The 24,433-nt window shown below is 37.5% G+C and overlaps 1 protein-coding gene across 1 annotated transcript in view; it reads left to right on the top strand.

Moving 5' to 3' along the window:
• Positions 1 to 940: 940 nt before the first annotated feature.
• The window catches only part of LOC117993516 (5-hydroxytryptamine receptor 1-like), a 146,518-nt gene continuing 123,025 nt past the window's right edge, over positions 941 to 24,433 (top strand). The window contains exon 1 of the mRNA XM_034981320.2: positions 941 to 1,295. The gene's annotated coding sequence lies outside the window, so the exon portion shown is untranslated. The remainder of the gene's footprint in view (positions 1,296 to 24,433) is intronic.

Here is a 24,433-nt window from a genome sequence, read left to right as displayed (position 1 = left end):
TTTGGCATGCATAGCTATTATGACGTAGACATCTGCTAAGAAAGGATTTTTGAAAATATAACCCCTAAGGGGGTAAAATAGGGGTTTGAAATGTATGTACTCCACGCAGACGAAGTCACGGGAATAAGCTAGTAATTGCAGCCAAACACTATTTTGTACATTTAAAAAAACATTCTAGACCCAGTACTTGGAGCTTTGTCGGTGACTATACGTCACCTGTACGGTGACGCTTTGTCGGTATTTATACGAGTCTTATTTTTTTAATTTTAAGGGTTCCGTATCTCAAAAGGAAAAACGGAACCCTTATAGGATCACTTTGTTTTCTCTCTGGCGTGGCGGTCTGTCAAGAAACCTACAGGGTATTTCCCGTTGACCTAGAATCATAAAATTTAGCAGATAGGCAGGTCTTATAGCAGACATTCGGGGAAAAATCTGAAAACCGTGAATTTGTGGTTACATCACACAAAAAAATATTTGTGGTCATGAACTAATAATTGGGTTTTTCAATTTTCGAAGTAAGATAACTATATCAAGTGGGGTATCATATTATATATGAAAGGTCTTTATCTGTGCATTCTAAAATAGATTTTTGTTTTTTTTATGCATCATAGTTTTTGAATTTTGGAAGATGTCGAAAAAATACGACTAGTACGGCACCCTCGTTGCGCGAGCCTGACTCGCACTTGGCCGGTTTTTTTATTCAGATATAATTTAGCCCTTGACTACAATATCACCTGGTGGTAAGTGAAGATGGAAGCGGGCTAACCTGGAAGGGGTATGGCCCGTATGGCAGTCAGGCAGAAAGTTTCTCATTTTGTTAACATTTTTGAAAACGAGCTCGATTTTCAAAATACAGCGGTTCTCAAAGGCCAGAGCTACAGGTGCGCGTTGACCTAGCTGAAATACGGCGAGCGAATCGCCGCGACCAACTCGGGTCTCGGGCCGGCCCAGTTGGTCCGTGGAATTCATATCGCAAACACGTTACACAGTTTCCCGCGGAAAATCGTTCGACCAAACCGAAATATATACGCTTCGCAATGGCCGTTACTATTAAATACCGAGTGAAGTGCTGTGGTGTTACGAAAAATTGTTTTGTGACTTAAAATGTTGGGAAATGTTTGCTAGTTTGACTGAAAAACCTTGAAAAATCTTGTATGGTGTTGTTTTTTGAAAGTTTCAAATAAGTGCGAATTAATTGTCAAAACAATTTTGATGGGAGTTGGGCGATTTATTTTGTTGTTTGTTTTGGACCCTATATCTACTGGAGGCTCTTTTTGGGAGGAGTTGCTGATGATGTAAGTAAAATTTGAAAATTACTTTCGGAAAAAAATCCTGAAATTATTTTAAAATAGTAATGATGTGTTTTTTTTGTATGTTACTTAATTACATTATGCGTGTTTTTTTATTCATCTCGATCAACTTATCGCCGGTCTATTACTAAGCACAGGTCTCCTTTCAGGGTTTAGGCCATAGTCTGCCACGCTGCGCTGGTCAAGTCCTACCTACAGATTGGCAGACTTTACACACCTTTGAGAACATTGCAGAGTCAGGCGTGTAGGTTTACTCGCGATGTTTTCTTTCACCATTAAAGCAAGAAATATTATTAAATTGCTGAAAACGCACACAACATAAATTCAGGTGCGTGCCCGGGAACGAATTCCTGACCCACCGAATAGGAGGCGGAAGTCTTAACCACTAGGATATCACGGCTCTGTTTTTATGAATGTTCTATTTTTATCTAAGTATTTAGTAACATAGACAAAGACAACGTGCGTCAAATTACTTATAGTAATTGTTTTACTAGGTTTACTAATTGTTTTGCATGCCTAATATTTAAGGCGAAACATTTCTACTGGACAATTTTATGTAATAACATCTCGTTGTAAAATGTTTCCGCAAATAAAGAATCTTTGAATCTTTGAAGTATTTAATCAGTATGTATTATAAATTACTTTGGAGCTTAATAGATAGAGTAAGATAGGTAAGACCTAGCGCGCACCACAGTAAATTTCCATACGTTTTTCCCCTGAAAAATCTGTGAACTATAGAACTACATAGAAGCGCGCACACTGCGGAATTAATTCCGCAGCGGATTTTCATACATTTAAATTCAAACTAGGTTATGCTCGCGATTTCGTCCGCGTGGACTACACAAATTTCAAACCCCTATCTCACCCCCTTAGGGGTTTAATTTTCGAAAACCCTTTCTTAGTGGATGCCTACGTCATAATAGCTATCTGCATGCTAAATTTCAGCCTGATCTGCCTAGTAGTTTGAGCTGCGCGTTGATAGATCAGTCAGTCAGTCACCTTTTTCTTTTATTATCTAGATATATTTAGATTGCTTTATTTGCGAAGGTGTTTTTACCAATATAGGTAGGTACCTGGTATTACTCCTTACCTAAATGAATAATTATTTTAGTCATAGGTATCATAGTAAGTATTTAATTTCAGTCAGTCAGTCACATTTTCCTTTTATGTATTTAGATTTACGGATTTTGAAACGGACCGCAACTCGCAGTAGCGCAGTGCGCGCTAGCTCTAATGTTGAAAGAAAACTGCGCGGCCCACAAAATTTTCCTGCTTTATTAATTACTTTTGATTTGAAATACCTATTTACAGTAGGGTTACTAGGTAGTTGTTTTATAAAGCCTTAAATTATCAGGAGATCGCCCGTGAACGGGCCCTCTTTTGTGGCGTCGTGTCAAAACTTAAATTAAATTTTAAAAAATGTGTTATTTTTTTACAATTATATGTTTTATTACGACTTTTATTTCACTCTATTATTGAAAATATCCACAATTAAAGTTAGAATCGTTAACATCCAATTATTTTGAAGAAGTATTAATTAAATATAACCTCATTAACAGCAACATAAAAAATAAGATTTCTGTATAACCAGGGTGAATAAATGGAAATCGTTTGCAGAATATAAAAAGGTAATTATTTGTCTACAAAATAAAATTAAAACCATGGTGACATAACAATTATATTAGGGGGGACCCAAAGCTCCTAAGAAAATGGGCAATCTCAATGGTTAATAAATACCTTGGTAATAAGATTTCGTAGACTTTTACGAGGCGGTCACATATTCGATTACTCAAAGTGAATATCAAAGTATTCTTCAGTTAAGATTTAAAAATATTTGTATACTAGGTATGTAAGTACCTATCTTATCCATATCTATTCTAATATTATAAATGCGAAAGTGTTTGTCTGACGAAATTTAGCAAAAAAAAGCAAAGTAGGGATATAATTTTTGCCTTATCACTACATACCTAAGAGATCCTTTGCAGGCAACTTATGATAACTTTTTGTTGTTTTTTAATCAATGAAACATTAAGTAGCTTAGTATATTATTTATAAAAAATATCTACAAAAAAATATGAAATAAATTAATAAAGCGGTGATAGCCTAGTGCCGGTTTTTTATTCCGGAGGTCGAGGGTTCGATCCCGGGCTCTAACTTCTCGGAGTTATGTGCGTTAGCAATTAAAGGAAAATATCGTGGAAAACCTGCATATCTATAACGCGTAAAATTTAACTCCTCATGCGCCATTTTAACTTTCTGTGTCAAATTTCATGTCAAAAGTACGTTTTTTTTAATTTATTTTTTTATTCAGATACAAGTTAGCCCTTGATTGCAATCTCACCTGGTGGTAAGTGATGATGCAGTCTAAGATGATAGCGGGCTAACCTGGAAGGGGTATGGCAGTTTTTATTAAACCCATACCCCTTTGGTTTCTACACGGCATCGTACCGGAACGCTAAATCGCTTGGCGGCACGGCTTTGCCGGTAGGGTGGTAACTAGCCACGGCCGAAGCCTCCCACCAGACCAGACCAGAAAGTTAGAAATTATAAAATTCCAAACCCCTGCCAGGAATCGAACCCGGGACCTCCCACTATTAAGACCACAGCGCTCACCACTGCGCCAGGGAGGTCGTCAAGGTTTTAGTCCTTATTTTAAAGGTGAATCGTGGTTTTAACATGACAATTGACACAAAGAGTTAAAATGGCGCGTGAGAAGTCATACATGAGAGTTCGGCATAATGTTCTCAAAGGTGCGTTCAAGTCTGCCAATCAGCACTGGGCCAGCGTGGCAGACTATGGCCTGAATCCTTCTCATTTCTAAGAGGAAACCCGTGCTCAGTAGTGGGCCGGCAATGGGTTGATCATGATGATGAAATCTACGTAATGTATCATCATCATCAACCCATCGCCGGCTCACTACAGAGTAGGTACGGGTCTCCTCTCGGAGTGAGAAGGGTTTTGGCCATATAGTATACCACGCTGGCCATGTGCAGATTGGCAGACTTCACTCACATTTGAGAACTCTCAGGCTCAAGTTTCCTCACAATGTTTTCCTTCTCCGATAAAGCAAGTGATTATTAATTACTTAAAACGCATATAAGTCCGAAAAGTTAGAGGTGCGTGCCCGGGCTCGAACCCCCGATCTCTGATTAGAAGGGGGACGTCCTAACCTCTAGGCTACGTATGTGTGTAATGTATAAATCGACGTATAAACTCTCAAGACAATACAGCGTTCAAGTAATGTATAGTAAATACTCGCGATAATCATCTAAGTAAATATGTATTAACAATTTACCTTGATGACATAATGTGTAGAAGCATGGACATATAAATTGGACACTATAGCAACAATATGACAAAGGTTATATTTGCTTATCAGAAATTACTAGAGAGAGCCAGCGCTATGCTAGTTATGCTATGCTAGCTATGCTATGCTAGCTATGCTATGCTAGCTATGCTATGCTAGCTATGCTATGCTAGCTATGCTATGCTAGCTATGCTATGCTAGTTATGCTATGCTAGCGCGCATGCTGGGTATTTACGTTATCTTACATTTTTAGAATGCCAGAAAACATTGCCAAAATTTTTACCCTTGTCACTCTCAAAAGATGTTCCGATATTCCAACATTTTGTACTCGGTCTATGTATTTAACATTTTTGTGTACAGATTTGATATAAAATGCTCAGTGATCTTCCTCAATGAAAAAAAATCGATGTACATACATAAAAAAACCGGCCAAGTGCGAGTCAGACTCGCGCAACGAGGGTTACGGACTATAGTCGTATTTTTTCGACATTTTGCACGATAATTCAAAAACTATGATGCACAAAAATAAATAAAAATCGGTTTTAGAATGCACAGATGAAGCCCTTTCATATGATACCCCACTTCATATGGTTATCTTACTTCGAAAATTGAAAATACTAATTATTAGTTTATTATCACAATTTTTTTTTTTGTGTGATGTAACCACAAATTCACGGTTTTCAGATTTTTCCCCTAATGCCAGCTAAAAGACCCACCTACCTGCCAAATTTCATCAACGGGAAGTACTCTGTAGGTTTATTGACAGACCGACCGACAGACAGACAGGCAGACAGACAACAAAGTGATCCTATAAGGGTTCCGTTTTTCCTTTTGAGGTACGGAACCCTAAAAGTCGAAGAAAAACAGGCCGAATTAAGAACCACCTCCTTTTTGAAAGTCGGTTAAAAATAGGTACCTACAGTGCGCGGCAAAAAATATTGTACATCGAACTTTAGAAAGAGATAACGGTTTCGCAGAGCGTTGTCTCTGTCGTTGAGACAGCCTGCGGTCTTGCGCTGCCTGGATCTAGTGGCCCCCTGCGACTCGTTTGATATCATCTGGGGGTCTGTCAACGCTGCGCTTTCTGATGCGAGGTCGCCATTCCAGCACCTTGAGAACTCGAGAAACATACCTACATAAACTGAATTAGAATAGAATAGAATATATTTTTATTCAAGTAAACTTTTACAAGTGCTTTTGAATCGTCAGGTAGTTTAATTTACCACTGGTTCGGAATGCCGTGCCTACCGAGAAGAAACAGCAAGAAACTCGGCGGTTGCTTTTTTAAGTTTTCAACACACATACATTACTCGCGGGCCAAATCGATCTCGAACTCGAGACCGCAATCAATCGATTTATTTGATCTTTTAGATCTTATGTAGTTATCTACTCATAAAAATCGGTTTATATTTCTATTTGATCCGCCAGGTGTGGAAATAGTAGAAGGCAGTGGTCGGACCGCCGGCGAGAAAACGACTAACTGTCGGCGATTTTCTCTCTCAAGAAACGCACAATAAATGTACATTCCGTGAAAACGAAAGAGATGCATATATAAATAGTTGCTCTCTGACTGTTCATACTGCCGGCGACGACTGGCTTTACTAGTTTTGTCGCTGAGCGACGAGCTTTCAAAAATAAACTCGCTCAGCGATATTCGTTCAGCGATGCTCGCTCGCTTGAACACGTGTAACGCGCGCGCAGGTTTGCACAGGAGTGAGCGACCGCGGGCGAATGGCGCGAAACTATCAAACTACACTCGCTTCCCGCTGATCGCCAACTCGTTTATAGTTTTCTTGTCTACTCGTTTCTCGTTCTTCGTCGGCGGACCACTGCCTTAGATCTCATATAGTTATCTACTCATAAAAATCAGTTTATATTCCTATTTGATCCGCCAGGTGGTGTGGAAATAGTAGGTAGGTATGTTTAAATAATTGCGACCTTCAGAAGCCGACTCCTAAAAAAATAAATAGGTACGCGTTGTTTTTCCGGTATAGATCATTTATGAATCATAATAATTGTACTTGCGATATCAAAGTGAAGAAAGATACCAGGTACCCAGTGGCGTGCACAGTGTTTGAAGCCAGAGTAGGCATTAGTTAGGTAGGAACCTGTTCACTGGCAGGTCTTAATGAAAAATATGCATTGAGCTTACAACTGGGGTAAGCAGTGCATTTATGCCTCTATGACCTGCACGCTACTGCAGGTACCTACCTACATTGGTAATAACATCTTCACAACAAAGCAATCTTTTAGATCAAAGGAGATCGCCCGTGAACGGGCCCTCTTTTGTGGCGTCGTGTCAAAACTTAAATTAATTTTTTTTTAATGTGTTATTTTTTTACGATTATGTTTTATAACGACTTTTTTCACTCTATTATTGAAAATATCCACAATTACAGTTAGAATCGTAAACATGCATTTATTTTAAAGAAGTATTAATTAAATATAGCCTCAATATCAGCAATATAAAAAATAAGATTTCCTTATAACCAGGGTGAATAAATAGAAATCGTTTGCAGAATATAAAGAGTTAATTATTTGTCTACAAAATAAAATTAAAATCATGGTGACATAACAATTATATTAGGGGGGCTCCTAAGAAAATGGGCAATCTCCTTTGAAAAATAGATAAAATATTTTAGTTTACTTACTCCCTCGAGTCATATAATATTATGTCGATTTTGGAGAAAAAAATACAGAATGAACAAAGGTTATAGTAACTAGCATGACTACGGAACCTTTACACGTGTTCTGACCCGCACTTGATCAGTTCCTAGGGTTCCGGAACCGAAAGGTGCCAAAGGGACCCTATAACTAAGCCTCCACTGTCCGTCTGTCCGTTTGTAAGCAGGTTATATCTCGTGAACCTGTAATAGGTAGAGAGTTGAAATTTTCATAGAATGAGTATCTTTATTGTCGCTTTAACATAAAAAATTCAAAATTCAAAATGGCCGCTGTGAAAAAAAAAACTGAGTTAAACTGACTGAATTTGATCTCTATGGGCACAACGAACTGACTTTGTACTTTGTAATGATGACGCACAGTCAATAATTTCACGTACCTACTTACCTACTCAACCACTGAACTCAATTTATGGTTAATACACGCTGGACTTGCGATTGCCGACCAGTTTTCTGATGCAACTTAATTATCGCTATTTTGGCGCTGATAGATAGTTCCAGTGAGCGTCATGTGAGTGCTCTCGTAACTAAATTATAGTGATAAGACATCTGTCAACACGAAGACCATTAGACTCAAAAAGTGACAATTTTAATTCCCACTAGTAGGTACCGCTCGGTGCGGCCGGCCGCTTTGAATCGACACAAAAATACTTTTGTGTAATCATAGTAAGTAAGTTGGTTTCTTTTTTTTCTGCCCACGTATGCGACACACACACACATATATACACACTTCTTACCTACTTAATATTGTTATTCAATTAGACAAAATTTTAATTTGTACAGTTTAAGTAATCGATGGATCTGAGGGAAGGCTGCGGTGCCTGTAACACAGGGTTTCCTAGTACCTAGTTCTAGTAGTTAGTAGGTGCCAAAGCACTCCTTTTAGGTTTCAAAAATTATTGTGTCTACCTTATCTGTGCACTAGATTTAAGAAGTTTTTGTACTGTGCAACATTTTCTTGGTTGAATAAATAATTTATTTTTTATTTTTATTTTTAATGGCATGTCTTCCAGCGTACTTGTACCTATAGGTACGTCCATATCAGTGTACTCAACAAATAAGTAATGTTTTATATATGTGACTAGTACAAATCTTCTTCAATCAAATCCGCGTCTACATTTTTTTTATGACGTTATAATCCTTGATAAATACTGTTTTTGTTATTTACCAGTTTTTGCTATCAGTCTGCTGTAGTCATACAAAATAATAGTAGTTAGGTACTTAAATACACTTGTGTTTGTAATAGGTACTAACTATACCAAGTTGATAGAGGTGATAGCCTAGTGGTTAAGACGTCCGCCTTCTTTTCGGGAGGTCGGAGGTTCGATCCCGGGCACGCACCACTAAATTTTCGGAGTTGTGTGCGTTTTTAAACTCAAATGTCACTTTCTTTAACGATGAAGGAAAACATCGTGAGGAAACCTGCATGCCTGAGAGTTCTCAAAGGTGTGTGAAGTCTGCCAATCCGCATTGGACCAGTGTTGCAGACTATTACCAGAGAGAGTCTCGGGACCCCACTCAAAACCATAGACTCTCAGAGGTCAAAGGGGTTAGGACGTGTGACTATCAGCAATTCATCTAACACACTATTAGTAATCCACCTAACATTACATGTAGATCCAGAGCTTATGATGAGTGCGTTGATATGTCCGTCAGTCAGTCAATTTATCTATTTCTTTATCTATAGATTTAGATTAAGACGTACAACATGGATCACGGATTTGAAATAGCTAGATACCGCAAGCCGTTTATCCATGCGTTTATCCAGGTGTGCCCGAATTTTAAGCCTTGGAGCCAAGTACCTATTTTTTTTATTCTTCGATCAATATTATCATTCTTCTTTCCAAATAAGAAAAACCGGCCAAGGGCGAGTCAGGCTCGCTCACCGAGGGTTCCGTAGTACAGTCGCATTTTTTTGACATTTTGCACGATAATTCAAAAACTATGATGCATAAAAATAAATGGGCTATCATTGAAAGGGCTTTACCTGTTTATTCTAAAACAGATTTTATCTCTTATTATGCATAATAGTTTTTGATTTTCCTTGCAAAATGTCGAAAAAAAAAATCCGAGTACGGAACCCTCTGTGCACGAGTCTGACATGTTTACCCTTTAAGTAAAGTAAGGAAAACTGAAGTACATAATATGTATACACCTTTTGATGAAAATGCGGCATCTAGATTTTCCAAGTTCGTCACATAGATATTGGACTTTACCTGTTCCTATCTTTGGTTTTTAAATTATTTATTACGTAAGGAATAAAATAACCGGCCAAGTGCGAATCAGACTCGCTCACTGAGGGTTCCGTAGTACAATCGTATTTTATCGACATTTTGCACGAGAAATCACAAACTACTTACCTACTAGATCTCGTTCAAAACAATTTTCGGTGGAAATTTGCATGGTAATGTACATCATATATTTTTTTAGTTTTATCATTCTCTTAAGTTAGAAGTTACAGGTGGGGACACACATTTTACCACTTTGGAAGTGTCTCTCGCGCAAACTATTCATTTTAGAAAAAAATTCTATTAGAAACCTCAATATCATTTTTGAAGACCTATTCATAGATACCCCACACGTATGGGTTTGATGAAAAAATTTTTTTGAGTTTCAGTTCTAAATAAGGGGAACCCCAAAATTTATTGGTTTTTTTTCTATTTTTGTGTAAAAATCTTAATGCGGTTCACAGAATACATCTACTTACCAAGTTTCAACAGTATAGCTCTTATAGTTTCGGAAAAAAGTGGCTGTGACATACATCCAGACAGACAGACAGACAGTTACGTTTTTTGCCATTCGGCTACGGAACCCTAAAAATGCGTTCCTCATCGTAAAAATGCTATCGTGTCAAAGTACCTAATCTTTATTGTAACATCGATACGCAAACCGTATCGATGTTATCTATGATAGTAAAAACGTCATAATCACCATCAAAATATTATGTGAATGACGCACAGATTTTAAAGGTATGATTCCGAACCACGCTGCACGCAGCAGCGCTGCCGCAACAGTGCTGTCACCAGCTGTCAAAGTCCTGTCGCGGCACTACTGGTCCCCATACAATCTCTATAAGCTTATATGACACTAGCTTATGCTCGCGACTTCGTCCGCGTGGACTACACAAATTTCAAACTTCTAGTTCACCCCTTAGGGGTTGAATGTTCAAAAATCCTTTCTTAGCGGATGCCTACGTCATAATAGCTATCTGCATGCCCAATTTCAGCCCGATCCTTCCAGCAGTTTGAGCTGTACGTTGATAGATCAGTCAGTCAGTCAGTCAGTCAGTCACCTTTTCCCTTTATATATTAAGATTACATTCCGAGCTAGGCAGCAATGTCGCGGCAGCAATGTAGCGGAACATTGCGGAAAATACGATTATAGTACGGAGCCCTCAGTGCTCGAGTCTGATTCGCACTTGGCCGGTTTTTATATATTAGATGAGAACCAAACCACTTTTTATAGATACGAAAAACCGTTAAGTGTACTTTTTTACCCATAGGTATATTATGTAGATTTTGAGGATTTTTGTATCTCTTGAAAGTTTAGGATTCTGTGACATGCTTGTTTCCTTTTATGATTCCTATACTAACTCTGCGTCTATTGTGGTTTACCCCAACGTTTCTTCTTTGTAATTTAAGCTTTCTATTCTTATATTATAAAAGTCAGCCTGTCCTTCAACTTGTCACTTTTAATACTTAAATAAACATAAAACGATATAAAAGCTGAGTCGTGGCCTATTCCATGAATAATTCAAGAAAATATTATCATGTTGTTTCTATAAGAATAATAAATAGTAGGATTTATTCTAATAGTCAACTAATAAAAATTTATACACTATAGTCTGATTTTTAATTCCGTGGAATTCTGACGTTTCTTAATGTTACCAGAGATATAACAATTCCCACAAATAAGAAAACTTTAAATATTGTACATTGGTAAATTTAAGTACATAAATCAATTGCCCCATGTATGTAAGATCATCACTTGAGAACAAATCAACCGATTTGGCCGATTTTTTGTTGTCTTCGTAAAGAACAAGGTTTTTGTGAAAGAATTTCTTTAAAAATCCTGAATCATAATCTAAGCGTGTACTTTTAGGCACATCAAGATGATTAAAATTAAAAGGAACTAAAAATAAACTTGGAAATGTTCAAGACATCCTCAAATCAACCGATCCCATTGCTGCCAGTTTCCACTTTCCACTGTTAAAGATTGCACCCTATTTTAGTGCGAAGTTATTTCTTAGTAGGGAGTGTTATCGATATTGATAGGGATTTAATGTAATTTGGGGTAAAATCGAACTTCAGGTGGTGGTCACACTTTTTTTCATACAAATAACTCCCCTGATGTATAAAAATGACAACGTCAGAATTCCACCGAATTAAAAATCAGAGTATACCTACTTATACTTTTATGGCCTATCTATACCCATCAGGCTACATTAGGTACTGTAGGGACCTAAATGTATTTTTAGACGCCGCGCCGCGGTATCCGCGGCACCTATCTACGCAACGTTCGTTGACCTCTAACGTCGCCAGATGTTTTATTTGCAATACATTGCTAACTTTTAAAAAATTACAGCATTTTTTGTGGTATCTTATCACTTATCAGTAATCATCAGTAGGTACTAATCACCTGTCTTCGTTTCCTATTGGATGCCCCAAATATGCCCTTCACTTTTAATTTCGGCATTTCAAGTCGGTTTTTAGGGTTCCGTACCTCAAAAGGAAAAACGGAACCCTTATAGGATCACTTTGTTGTCTGTCTGTCTATCTGTCTGTCTGTCTATCTGTCTGGCTGTTGGTTTGTCAAGAAACCTACAGGGTACTTCACGTTGACATAGAATCATGAAATTTGGCAGGTAGGTAGGTCTAGCAGACATTCGGGTAAAAATCTGAAAACCGTGAATTTGTGGTTACATCACACAAAAAAAATAAATTGTGATCATAAACTAAAAATTAGTATTTTCAATTTTTGAATTAAGATAACTATATAAAAGAGCTTCACCTGTGCATTCTAAAACAGATTTTTATTTATTTTTATGCATCATAGTTTTTGAATTATCGTGCAACATGTCGAAAAAATACAACTGTAGTACGGAACCCTCGTTGCGCGACTCGCACTTGGCTGGTTTTTTTTGGAATATTTTTTCTTTTTTACCAAAAAGCTTTCCTATCTAGATACTTCAACATTTCTTAAGGTATTATTATGAAAAGCTTAGCGTTGATGCGTAGGCGGGTATCGGAAAGCACATAATGCTTACAAAAAGCCGGTACACTCAAAGACCCTTGTCTTGTCTCCGAGATATGTCAGGCGCAAAACCTGAGAATGCCGAGATCGAGCCCACCTTTGTGGTCTACGGTCTATCTATTGTTTACCATGCCATTCACTAAGCTCATAATACTATTGCAAGAGATTGCAAATATGTCGGTGGCAAATATGTAGGGTAAGGATAGTAGATGAACAAAAAATGTAACCCGGGGGGTATGTATGGGGGACCCGGGGACAAGCCTCCACCTCCCATGGCCCCACCAACTTCTCGGTTATATGGGCCGAATCGCGGGAGGGCGCCCGTTCGGTACTTGCTCTTGGCATTTTCCCGGGGCGCCTTCTTGACTCCCTACAAATTATTTTGTCTCTTCATTATCCCTTATGGTCAGCCGTCATTAGCACAGCTGATCTCCGCTGCTGCTCCTCCGTGGTGCCGGCCTGACACCTGTACGCTCCGAGCTGCTTCGCCTCTTATGCCAATGGTGCGCGAATTCCCGTAGCCGGTTGTAGTTCCCCGCCGAAGAGACGAGGTCCGTGTAGAAGACCGGCCCCGCTTCCCCGCGTACGATCCTATCTAGATTTTAGCATCGTCACCCGCAAGTCTTCATAAGGGGCGTGTAGGTAGGTAGCGTGAGGACCGTGGGAGATAATATTTCTTTAAAACTTTAATATAACAACCCTGAAGAACCTAACTACGTTTGTTTGGAGCGCACTACGAATAAACTCCTCTTAAATGTAATCCTATACAAAAAAGCGACTTAATACAAATTGCTATACCTAGCGGACGCTAATGCCCCACACATTAGCGTTCTAGTAACATTTTCCAAGAACCATGGGAAAGGCGTGAACAAAGAATACGATTTTCTATAGAAACGGCCGTAGGGTATAATAAAAAGGTCATTGTCATTAGCATGCATGCTACTTGTTAAAAGCAAAAGTGTTTCTTAGAAACAGGCTTTGCTTCGCGGAAGGTAGGCGTGTTGTGAAAAGCCGGTTAAGTGCTAGTCGGACTCGCTCACGAAAGGTTCCGTACCACTCAAATTCGCAACAAAGAAAATAGAATTAAATTAACATTATAAATGGGAAGCTATGTCTGTCTGTCTGTTATGTTTTCACGGCTCATCTGTTTAACCAATTTTGACAAAATTTCGTACATGGTTAGATTACATCCCGGGGACGGACATAGGCTACTTTTGGTACCGGAAAGAGTTTACTCAGAGTTCCCACTGAACCAAAAACTAAATCCACGCGGATGAAATCAGCTAGTAAATCATAAAAATTCCATGCGGTGACAAACGTGAGGCCAAAGTACCTATATTACTATTTTAAACGTCGGGTGATATTTTAGTACAAATCATTAACCTTTTGGCTAAAGCAGGTGTTCTATCTAAGGCCTGGGACACATCACACATCATAACAATATACACACAATATTATGAAGCAGATTAAATTAATGTTCAAATTGAATTGAATAAGAATATAAAAATGGAGCTAACAATTTAAAAAACTAATCTAAATATATAAAAGGAAAGGGTGACTGACTGACTGACTGACTGATCTATCAACGCACAGCTCATACTATTGGACGGATTGGGCTGAAATTTGGCAAGCAGATAGCTATTATGACGTAGGCATCCGCTAAGAAAGGATTTTTGAAAATTCAACCCCTAAGGGGGTGAAATAGTGGTTTGAAATTTGTGTAGTCCACGCGGACGAAGTCGCGAGCATAAGCTAGTCTTTAAGTAAAGGTGTTGTTGTATTTCCGTTCAGTCAGTGTGTGTGCCATTCTGTGCTGTGTGTGTTATTCTTGATGCGTCTTAACGCAAGTAGAAGAAGCATACGTGTAATGCGGTCCATGGCTCGCTAGAAATTGATGGTCAGAGTTTTCTCGTACGGTGCCGTAAGCGATGAAATTTTTGTGTTGCACCAACGCATCGTATTGCGATGCGGCATCGTTTTTGCGAATGTGATGTCGCAACGAAGTGTTGTGGCCTCGCCCTTTACCTATCACCTGTACATAGCCTTATGTTTGTTCATTAAAAATACGTCGCATGATGTTCGTTTTGCATATTGTCTTATCACCTTGCGCGGGCGTCATGTAATCGTGTATTTACGTAATACTCTGTCTCTGTACAGATCTATGTATTTTCGGTAATATTAGACAGTCGTTGGTCTAGTGATCATCGTGTTCGACTTCGGATGACGAGGACCTAGGATCGATTCCCGGGCTTTAAATAGTTAGGTGTTGGGTTTTTCTATCAATAAATTTTCATTACCAGCCCGACGGACGGGGTGATAAGGTACGTATCTCGCGACAGGCTTGCGACAGGCGTAAATATCGCGATCATTGCTGTCAAATAATCATCATTACAATCGCAATCGTTGTGATTGGCTGAATTTATGGTATTCTTGTTGCAACAATATTAGCAAGCATCAACCAATCAGAGATGATTGCGATCGTGAAGTTCATTGTCATTCTACCGCAATCGAGGTGCCGGCTAGAGTACCGGGACATGTCCCGATCTGAAGCGTTGTGTCCCGGTGTCCTGGTCAGTAAGTTAGTTGTCCCGGTTTGGCAGTTGGGGCGTTTGTATATTTAAAGTTTCGCGCTCGCTTCGCTCGCGCTTTTGTTTCACATTGGTTAATGTCTGCAACTTCGTCCACATGCATTAACTAGACTAAATTTTCTAGCTGATGGTATATTTTTATTTTGGCTGACGTCAAAATGACGTCATTTCGATGCTAATGAGACATGGTTCCAGCGCTATAGCAATTTGTGGGACTTATATCAAGCTTATTAGATATCAGTCATAGACAGGGTGAGCTGTCATGTCAAAAGTACGGTTCACTTTTAAAATAAGGATTAAAATCGTACTTTTGACATGAAATTCGACACAAAAAAATTAAAATAAAGACTAAAATCGTACTTTTGACATGAAATTCGACACAAAAAGTTTAAAATAAGGACTAAAATCGTACTTTTGACATGGAATTCGACACAAAAAGTTTAAAATAAGGACTAAAATCGTACTTTTGACAAAAAATTCGACACAAAAGTTAAAATGATGCGTGAGGAGTTAAATTTTACGCGTTTTACGATGTGTTTGTGAATTGTGATGCGAACTTTTATTATGACGATTTTTAATATTAGTATCGATATGGTTTAACAGAATAAAATTATTATAAGGAGTGAATGATTATACGGTTGGTCGGTCTATTATACATGATTATACAATCTGTATAACACCAAACTAGCAGCCAATTTATTGTTTGACTGACAGTGTGAATTCCGTCACTATGAATAATTTAGTGATTTTGAAATGGTCCATTGGTTAATTGATAAATCTCTACTCATTATGGCATTTTTATAATGAGGTATTTAGGTAGGTACAGTACGTGGCAGAAAATAATGTACATCAGCCTTTAGAATGACATTTCGGCTTTGTAGAGCGTTTTCTCTGTCACTCATACCCATATGACGTTTTGTCCGTCTCAACGAGAGAGACTAACGGCTATCTCCTTCTAAAGGTCGATGTAGATTATTTTCTGCCGCTTACTGTAGGTACTTAGTATATTTTATAAACTGAGTAGGTATAATACTTAAATATTACTTGCTTCAAGTTTCAACAATGAACAGTTTCAACGAGAAACAGAGATAGCTTGCATCCCGGGGAAGGACATAGGCTACTTTTTATCCCGGAAAATCAAAGAGTTTCCCCAGGATTTTTAAAACCTAAATCCACGCGGACGCTATCTTTTAGTAATCTATAAATTAAAAAAAAACTTATTACTAAGTAGCCAATTTGAAGCTGCTTAAACCAGTTTGTGGCGAATCAAGCTAGTGTTATTAATGTACAAGAGGTATAATATACCTGATTAAGAAATAACCTTTACTTAATTATGCAAAATAGCGATAGCATTTGAATGTGAATACGACTGAATAATTCATATATTAAAAATGTTTTAATGTAGGTATTTGTTTAAAAGAAGAAACTGACTGGTTGACATATTAATCGACTAAGAGCCCGTGAGGGCCAGACCTTCGTTATTTTATAAAAGTTGAAAGTTTTTCTCGCATTGTCAAAACAAAACTATCGAAACTACACACTCGCTTCCCGCTGATCGCCAACTCGTTTATAGTTTCTAGTTCTACTCGTTTCTCGTTCATCGTCGGCGGTCGGACCACTGCCTAAGGTAGGTAAGCTATTAAGTAGGTAGGTATTCTGTGACACTAAGCCACAAGTTCCTTTAAGTAAGGTATCTATCTACTTAGCATAAAAATATTTATTTTCTTTAATCAAGAGTTCTAAGTACTTGTTTTCATGGCATTCTCTTTACAAAAATAAAATGAAGAGGTAACCACATTATAGTTTATATCATTATTTAAATCTCAACAAGCTATTAGACACCTCTTATCAATTTTTGATATTTCAATCTAAAACAAAGTGTCCCATTTTATTCTCTTTAAAATCAACTTTCACTGAACAAGTTTAAAAACACAATGTCAAAGATGTCGTTTACGAGTTTAAGTATGACGAACTCTGTAAAAAAGTTTCCAATGTAATTTAATAATATATAAAAGAAAAAGGTGACTGACTGACTGACTGACTGACTGACTGACTGACTGACTGACTGACTGACTGACTGATCTATCAACGCACAGCTCAAACTACTGGACGGATCGGGCTGAAATTTGGCATGCAGATAGCTATTATGACGTAGGCGTCCGCTAAGAAAGGATTTTTCAAAATTCAACCCCTAAAGGGGTAAAATAGGGGTTTGAAGTTTGTATGAAACTCTGTCAGTTTTGAAGTGTCTATAAAGAAGTTTTGTAGTTTATATTTTTGCAATTAGCAGTATGACATATTTTATTAAGCTCACTTATGTTAAAATCTCATAGTTAAAGATCAACCCTAAGGGTATAAAATAGGGGTTTAAAATTTGTGTAGTCCACGCGGACGAAGTCGCGGGCTTAAGCTAGTAGTCTATAAACTTGAACGATAAGTGATATTAATTTCAGTTCGCCGCGCATAGTCTTTATGAAAAGATTTCTTGAATTAGCTGCCACATCTGTAGTTTATCGTTACATTTCCTACTCTTGGGAATCATTTAAGGTAGAAGCATACTTTTGAAACGCTACTCGTAGCAAACTTAAGGCTCCTTGAGCTGCCAGATTCTGTAGTTTATCACTACATTCTCTACATTTAGGAATCATTTAAGGTAGAAGCATACTTTTGAAACGTTACTCGTAGCAAACTTAAGCCTATTTACGCCGTAGCAACCACATGCTACAATGCAAAAATGCGTTTGAAAATGAACTGAAATGACGTTTTTATATTTGAAAGTGGGGCCCATACAGCTTATTTTTGGGTACCGTACCTAAAAAAGAAAAAGGAACACTTATAGGATCACTTCGTGGTCTGTCTGTCTGTCGTCTGTCGTGTCTGTCAAGAAAACCTATAGGGTACTTCCTGTTGACCTAGAATCATGAAATATGGCAGGTAGGTAGATAGGTCTTAAAGCACAAGTAAAGGAATAAAACCGAAAACCGTGAATTTGTGGTTGCATCATACAAAAATTAAAATGTGTTCATGAACAAATAATTAGTATTTTCAATTTTCAAAGTATGAAAACTATACCAAGTGGGGCATCATATAAAAGGGCTTTACTTGTACATTCTAAAACAGATTTTTATTTATTTTATGCATAATATTTTTTGATTTATCGTGCAAAATGTCGAAAAAATACCCGAGTACGGAACTCTCGGTGTGCTAGTCTGACTCGCACTTGGCCGGTTTTTTTACGTTGTTATTTTTAATTTATAGCCAGTGTGACTCGAGATGAAATAGGGATTCTAACAATACCCCATACATCTAAATCTGTTCAAGCATTTAGAAGTTATGGTAGAAAAAAAAACTTTACCCAATCAACATGCACCCTAAAAACATTACACACCTTATTTTGAGCAGTCGTGTAAAAAATATTACGGTTCGATTCGATACATGACGCGTTTTGTTTAAGAAGTCTGTCACTGTCGTTTTTGCACTCAAACTTTACTTATTAAAGTAAGAATTTCGTTAAAAGTAATTTCAACTTTACCCGATTTCTTTTTCCAAACCCATTTCCTTTATTTTACTTCTCAGGTAACTTTATAATAAGAGTTGTCGAGAAAACTGACATGCGAGAAAACAAGAAATTTTGTACAGCAGCCTGGATTGTCAGTTTTTTGAATAACATAATGGCCACTATGAAACAAAAAATTTTTAAAAACCTGCCAAGTGCGAATCAGGATCGCGCAACGAGGCTTCCGTACTACAGTCGTATTTTTTCGACATTTTGCACGATAATTCAAAAACGTACGGGAGCGGTGTGCAGGCTCGACCGTACCAAAGGGGAGATCTCCCACCGAGCGGTTGGTTGTGCTCGGTAGCGCTAGCTGGGCCGACGGTTGTATCTTGAAACTTCTATATATAGTCCAGATTGCCGAACACTCTGTTAGTGCGAGTACTGTCGGCGGTACATTTGTTCGGGACTACGTCATCGATTGAACAGCGCCATCTAGTTGCTAGTGTGGTAACCGCCACACGATGATGCGTAAAAATAAATAAAAATCTGTTTTAGAATTCACAGGTGAAGCCCTTTCATATGATACCCCACTTGATAAACTTATCTTACTTCGAAAATTGAAAATACTAATTATTAGTTCATGACCACAATTTTTTTTGTGTGATGTAACCACAAATACACGGTTTTCAGATTTTTCCTCGAATGTCAGCTATAAGACCTAACTACCTGCCAAATTTCATGATTCTAGGTCAACGGGAAGCACCCTGTAGGTTTCTTGACAGACCAACAGACAGACAGACAGACAACAAAGTGATCCTATAAGGTTTCCGTTTTTCCTTTTGAGGTACGGAACCCTAAAAAGTGATATTTCTTGTACGATGGTACGAAACCCTTCGTGTGGGAGTCCGATTCCCACTTGACCGGTTTTTTTTAATAGTAAAGTGTTGGAAAGAGTTTGCTTGGAACGGTGCCACGTGTACGATTTATCGTCACATCCACCGCATCCCCGGGTCATTTGTATCCTGGGCTTACACTCTAGATTGTTTGTGAGATAAAAAACGTGTATTTTCTTTGAAGAATTTTTTTTTGCAGAGACACGAGTTGTTGGCGTGAAATATTACTTTAGGATTAATGTGTTTTCAAGTTTGTTTTCTACAACCCTGGTAATGGGGCGCTATTTTTTTCCAAATTGGACACCAAATTGTGTGTAATCTCTACATAGTATAAAATAAAGTCGCTTCCCACTGTCTGTATGTTTGAACGCGTTTAGTAGATCTTTTAAACTACGCAACGGATTTTAATGCAGCTTTCACCAATAGATAGAGTGATTCAAGAGAAAGGTTTATAGGTAGAGTTTAATAATGATTTGTGTTTATTTGTTGATATATGACGATATTTGAACAAAATGTCGGATGAAATCAAGCTTCCATTGAAAATTAACAAATGTTATAAGAAAAAGGGATAAACTCAAAAATTACTCAACTGATTTTAAAAAGTCTTTCACTTATAAAAAGCTACATTATTAGCAAGTAATTTATTATTATTATTAGCAAATAATTAGGGAAATTGAAATAATGTGAATTAGGTCGGAAAAAAATCCTCTCTTTGTTTGGACTATAGTGTCTTTGGGAGATAATAGGTAAGAAAGATGTAAAAAATCTTACGTCAAAGTATAAAATCTAATATTTTAATCTAAATATATAAAAGGAAAAGGTGACTGACTGACTGACTGACTGACTGACTGACTGATCTATCAACGCACAGCTCAAACTACAGGACGGATCGGGCTAAAATTTGGCATGCAGATAGCTAATATGACGTAAGCATCCGCTAAGAAATGATTTTTGAAAGTTCAACCCCTAAGGGGGTGAAATAGGGGTTTGAAATTTGTGTAGTCCACGCGGACGAAGTCGCGAGCATAAGCTAGTATTTATTAATAGTATTAGAAATCACGTCATGTATTGCCAGACACTTAGTGTCGTGGCAACCCTCTGCCAGTCACCCTTAAACTTGTCTGGCACGCGCTGGCTCTTAGTCCATTAGTTCAATTGGTTTTCAGTGATTTTGATTATATTGAGAGCTGTACGTAGGTAGGTATTTAATAAGACTATGTTTATTTAGCAATAGCTTTTGGTAAGTAGATTTGATATTTTACTTTTCGATAAAAGAAGTTACTAACTTCTTTGTAGGTAAATAAATGGAAATATTACGATTGCTTTCCGATAAAACATTTAGAAGTTTGCAAAATATTATTATTCGAAATTCAGATCGGTATCTATGATTTCGAAAGTTCCCGTGTCTTGGAAGTAAAAGTTTTATCGGGATTCTTTAATGTTGAAAGTTTTTCAGTGTACTTTCTATTTTTTAGAGTACCGTACGTCAATAGAATAAATAGGAACCTCTATAGGATCACTTTGTTGTCTTTCTGTCTGTCGTGTCTGTCAAGAAAATCTGCCTGCCTTTATAACCTGTTATCGACTATCGACAAATCCTTTTTTAACCGAGGTTGGCACCAGCTCCAAAAAATATTATTACTTATAGAACTACAATAACTCTTGTATTCATACATAATAATTATATTTGGTAATAAATTAAATTTTTTTTTACTTTTTTTTTTTTTTTTTTTCACTATTTCACTAATTAAATATTACACACAACACCATGCAGAGCATCATGTTCAGATTCCATAAGGCCTGTAATTGCGAGCGAGAGGTCTAATAAAAAATATTTATGATCCCGTTCGCACGTTCATAATGGTCCAACTATAGTCACAGAATAATATAATAGTACTAACGTATATAGTCTACACCACGTCTACTTGGACGGTCGGGATTGTTCGTGCGTTTTCGCACGATTCAAATTCGTGCGATTTCCCCGTTTTTAAAGAGCATTAAGGCGAGTCACCGAGGCGGGCAGCGCGGCTTCGAAGTAAACCGCTTGGCAACGTTCAAATTTTGTGTTTCAAACGTTAAATTTGAATTTAATAAATTATAGAAGTCCTGTTGAAAACCAAAATTTTGCAGGTTCTCTGTAGTACTTAAAGACAAATATTTCCATATAAAAATTATTTGCCAAGTCAGAAATTTAAGTATTAAATAATTCGTTTTAGACTTTTATTTGATCGAGTGAAGTACTTCCTATTGTGTATCAAAGTAGCACATTCTTTAGACAATGTCTTTAGGTATATTGTATATTTTTAAAAAGGCCATTATTTAATAGTAAATACCTAAATCATTTGATCTAGCAAACCAGTTTTTTCCGCTTAGCCTCGGTGACTCGCCTTAAGAAACTCGCTTTAAAAAATGTGACTGCCCAACATAGATACCAACCCGGAATCGAATTAGAATACTCGTCGGTACAAGGGCAGAGCGCATCGCAGCGCCGGACTTCTGTCAAATGTTATTTTATGAGTTTCATTGAAACTAATGATTGTGATGATAACAACTGCCGCCAAACAGATGACATCATAATTATGATTAATCACACTTGTGTTGCCACATTATTATTACTAGCTTATGCTCGCGACTTCGTTCACGTGGACTACACAAATTTCAAACACCTATTTCACCACCTTAGGGATTGAATTTTCAAAAATCCTTTCTTAGCGGATGTCTACGTCATAACAGCTATCTGCATGCCAAATTTCAGCCCGATCCGTCCAGTAGTTTGAGCTGTGCGTTGATAGATCAGTCAGTCAGTCAACTTTTCGTTTTATATTTTTAGATGTCTAGCTGATGCCCGCGACTTCGTACGCGTGGATTTAGGTTTTTAAAAATCCCGTGGAAACTGAATTTTCCGGGATAAAAACTATATCTATGCAAAACATCACTTCGATCCGTTGCTCCGTTGCGACAAGGACGTATTAGTACGCGACAGGTCGAGATGGCAATCGGGATATGAGGTGGGGGGACGCACCGCGCACCCTCATCCCCGCGCTATCCCGCACCGGATTAGCGCGGGGGCTGTGCGGGTGTGCGGGGCGTTACTACCCCGATTGCCACCTCGACCTGTCGTACTATACCTAGTAGTTAGTCTATTCAAGTAAGAATGTCATATTTTGTAAACAACATGTTTATGAAATGTTTGTTTATTTTATACATATTTTGTGTTAAAATGACCTTTTATGTTATTCCATGAAGGTAAAGCATTGTGGAAATGTATTTTTAACCGACTTCAAAAAAAGGAGGAGGTTCTCAATTCGTCGGAATCTTTTTTTTTATTTTATGTATGTTCCCCGATTACTCGAAAAAGCCTGGACCGATTTTGAAAATTCTTTTTTTGTTTGAAAGGGTATACTTCAAAGTTGGTCCCATTTTAATTTGGTGAAGATCTGATGAACATCTTCGAAGATAGATACTGGAACTCCTCAACGGATAAGAGTAAATTGCTCGCGATCAGTGTAATAGCTTAGTAAACAGTAGATTTTTAACCAGTCATAGCATAATTCCATGGGGCCACTACAAATTGTGAAATAATTTTTTTTTACAAAAAAATAAAAACCGACTTCGTTACACAAACACTAAAAATTGAAAAATAATTTAATTTATTACCGAATATATTATATATACAAGAGTTAATATAGTTTCATAATAATATTTTTTGGGGTCGGTGCCAATGAGGTGCCATTGTGGAGTCCCATAAAAATATGAAGTCTAGACGATTCGCGCAGCTAAAGCTAATTGGCACCGGCACCAAAAAGTATTATTATGAAACTATATTAACTCTTGTATATATAATATATTCGGTAATAAATTAAATTATTTTTCAATCAGTCAGGGTAGGCACTAGTTAAGTAGGAACCTGTTCACTGGCAGGTCATAATGAAAAATAAGCATTGAGCTATTACAACTGGGGTAAGCAGTGCATTTATGCCTCTATGACCTGCACGCCACTGTGCGTGAGCGACGAATATTAAACAACGCGACGAACACGATCAACTAACGGCATACTGTGCTTTTTTTTGTTTTTTATTCATTATAGGCAAAAGCTTCACCGCAATCACACTTGATGGAAAGTGATGATGCGGCCTAAGATGGGACGCGTTCACCTAGAAGATGCCTATTCACTCTTGTTATAAAGATACCCGGGTTGTAGTTGGTAGGAAACACATATCGTGGAAAAGTATTCCAAACCTTAGCCATGCGTATGAGGAATGATGACGCAAAACGTTTCGTGCGTGTAGATGGAATGTCGACGGCATAAGGATGGAAACTCGCCCGCCCGCTTGCGGCATATATATATCTGCAGAGTAGAGAGAGAAATATTCTCGATCTGAAGCCGTAGTTTTTAGGGTTCCGTACCTCAAAAGGAAAAACGGAACCCTTATAGGATTACTTTACGGTTAAAGAACTTTATTCTCACTAAGAAATATAATTTTTTTAGTGATAAGTTTTTCTGTATGTATATACTATATATAGTTTTTTTTTGTTGTATTGACCTGTAAATTTATAAACAAATTAAATAAAGCCACTATGTGTAAGTGGGGTATAAGTGGGGTATCATTTCTCACTAAGAATTAAATTCACTTACATGAGAAATTTAACAAATAAACAGTAGGTATCTTATCCACAAATCCACTGCGACTTTATACAAAACAAAAAACTTTGTTGTCTGTTTGTCTGTCTTTCAAGAAACCTACAGGGTACTTCCCGTTGACCTAGGAAGGTACAAACACTAGGTAGGTACCTATTAGAATTAGACGCATCATGTGTACAATAAAGCATATTTATATTCATTTTCAATTCAATTCAATTCCCCGCTTTTAAAACTAATAAAACAAGTCACAACACGCCACT

The sequence above is a fragment of the Maniola hyperantus genome, chromosome 24 (genome assembly GCF_902806685.2).
Source record: "Maniola hyperantus chromosome 24, iAphHyp1.2, whole genome shotgun sequence".
NCBI classification, from domain to species: domain Eukaryota; kingdom Metazoa; phylum Arthropoda; class Insecta; order Lepidoptera; family Nymphalidae; genus Maniola; species Maniola hyperantus.
This window is presented reverse-complemented; position numbering and strand designations above follow the sequence as displayed.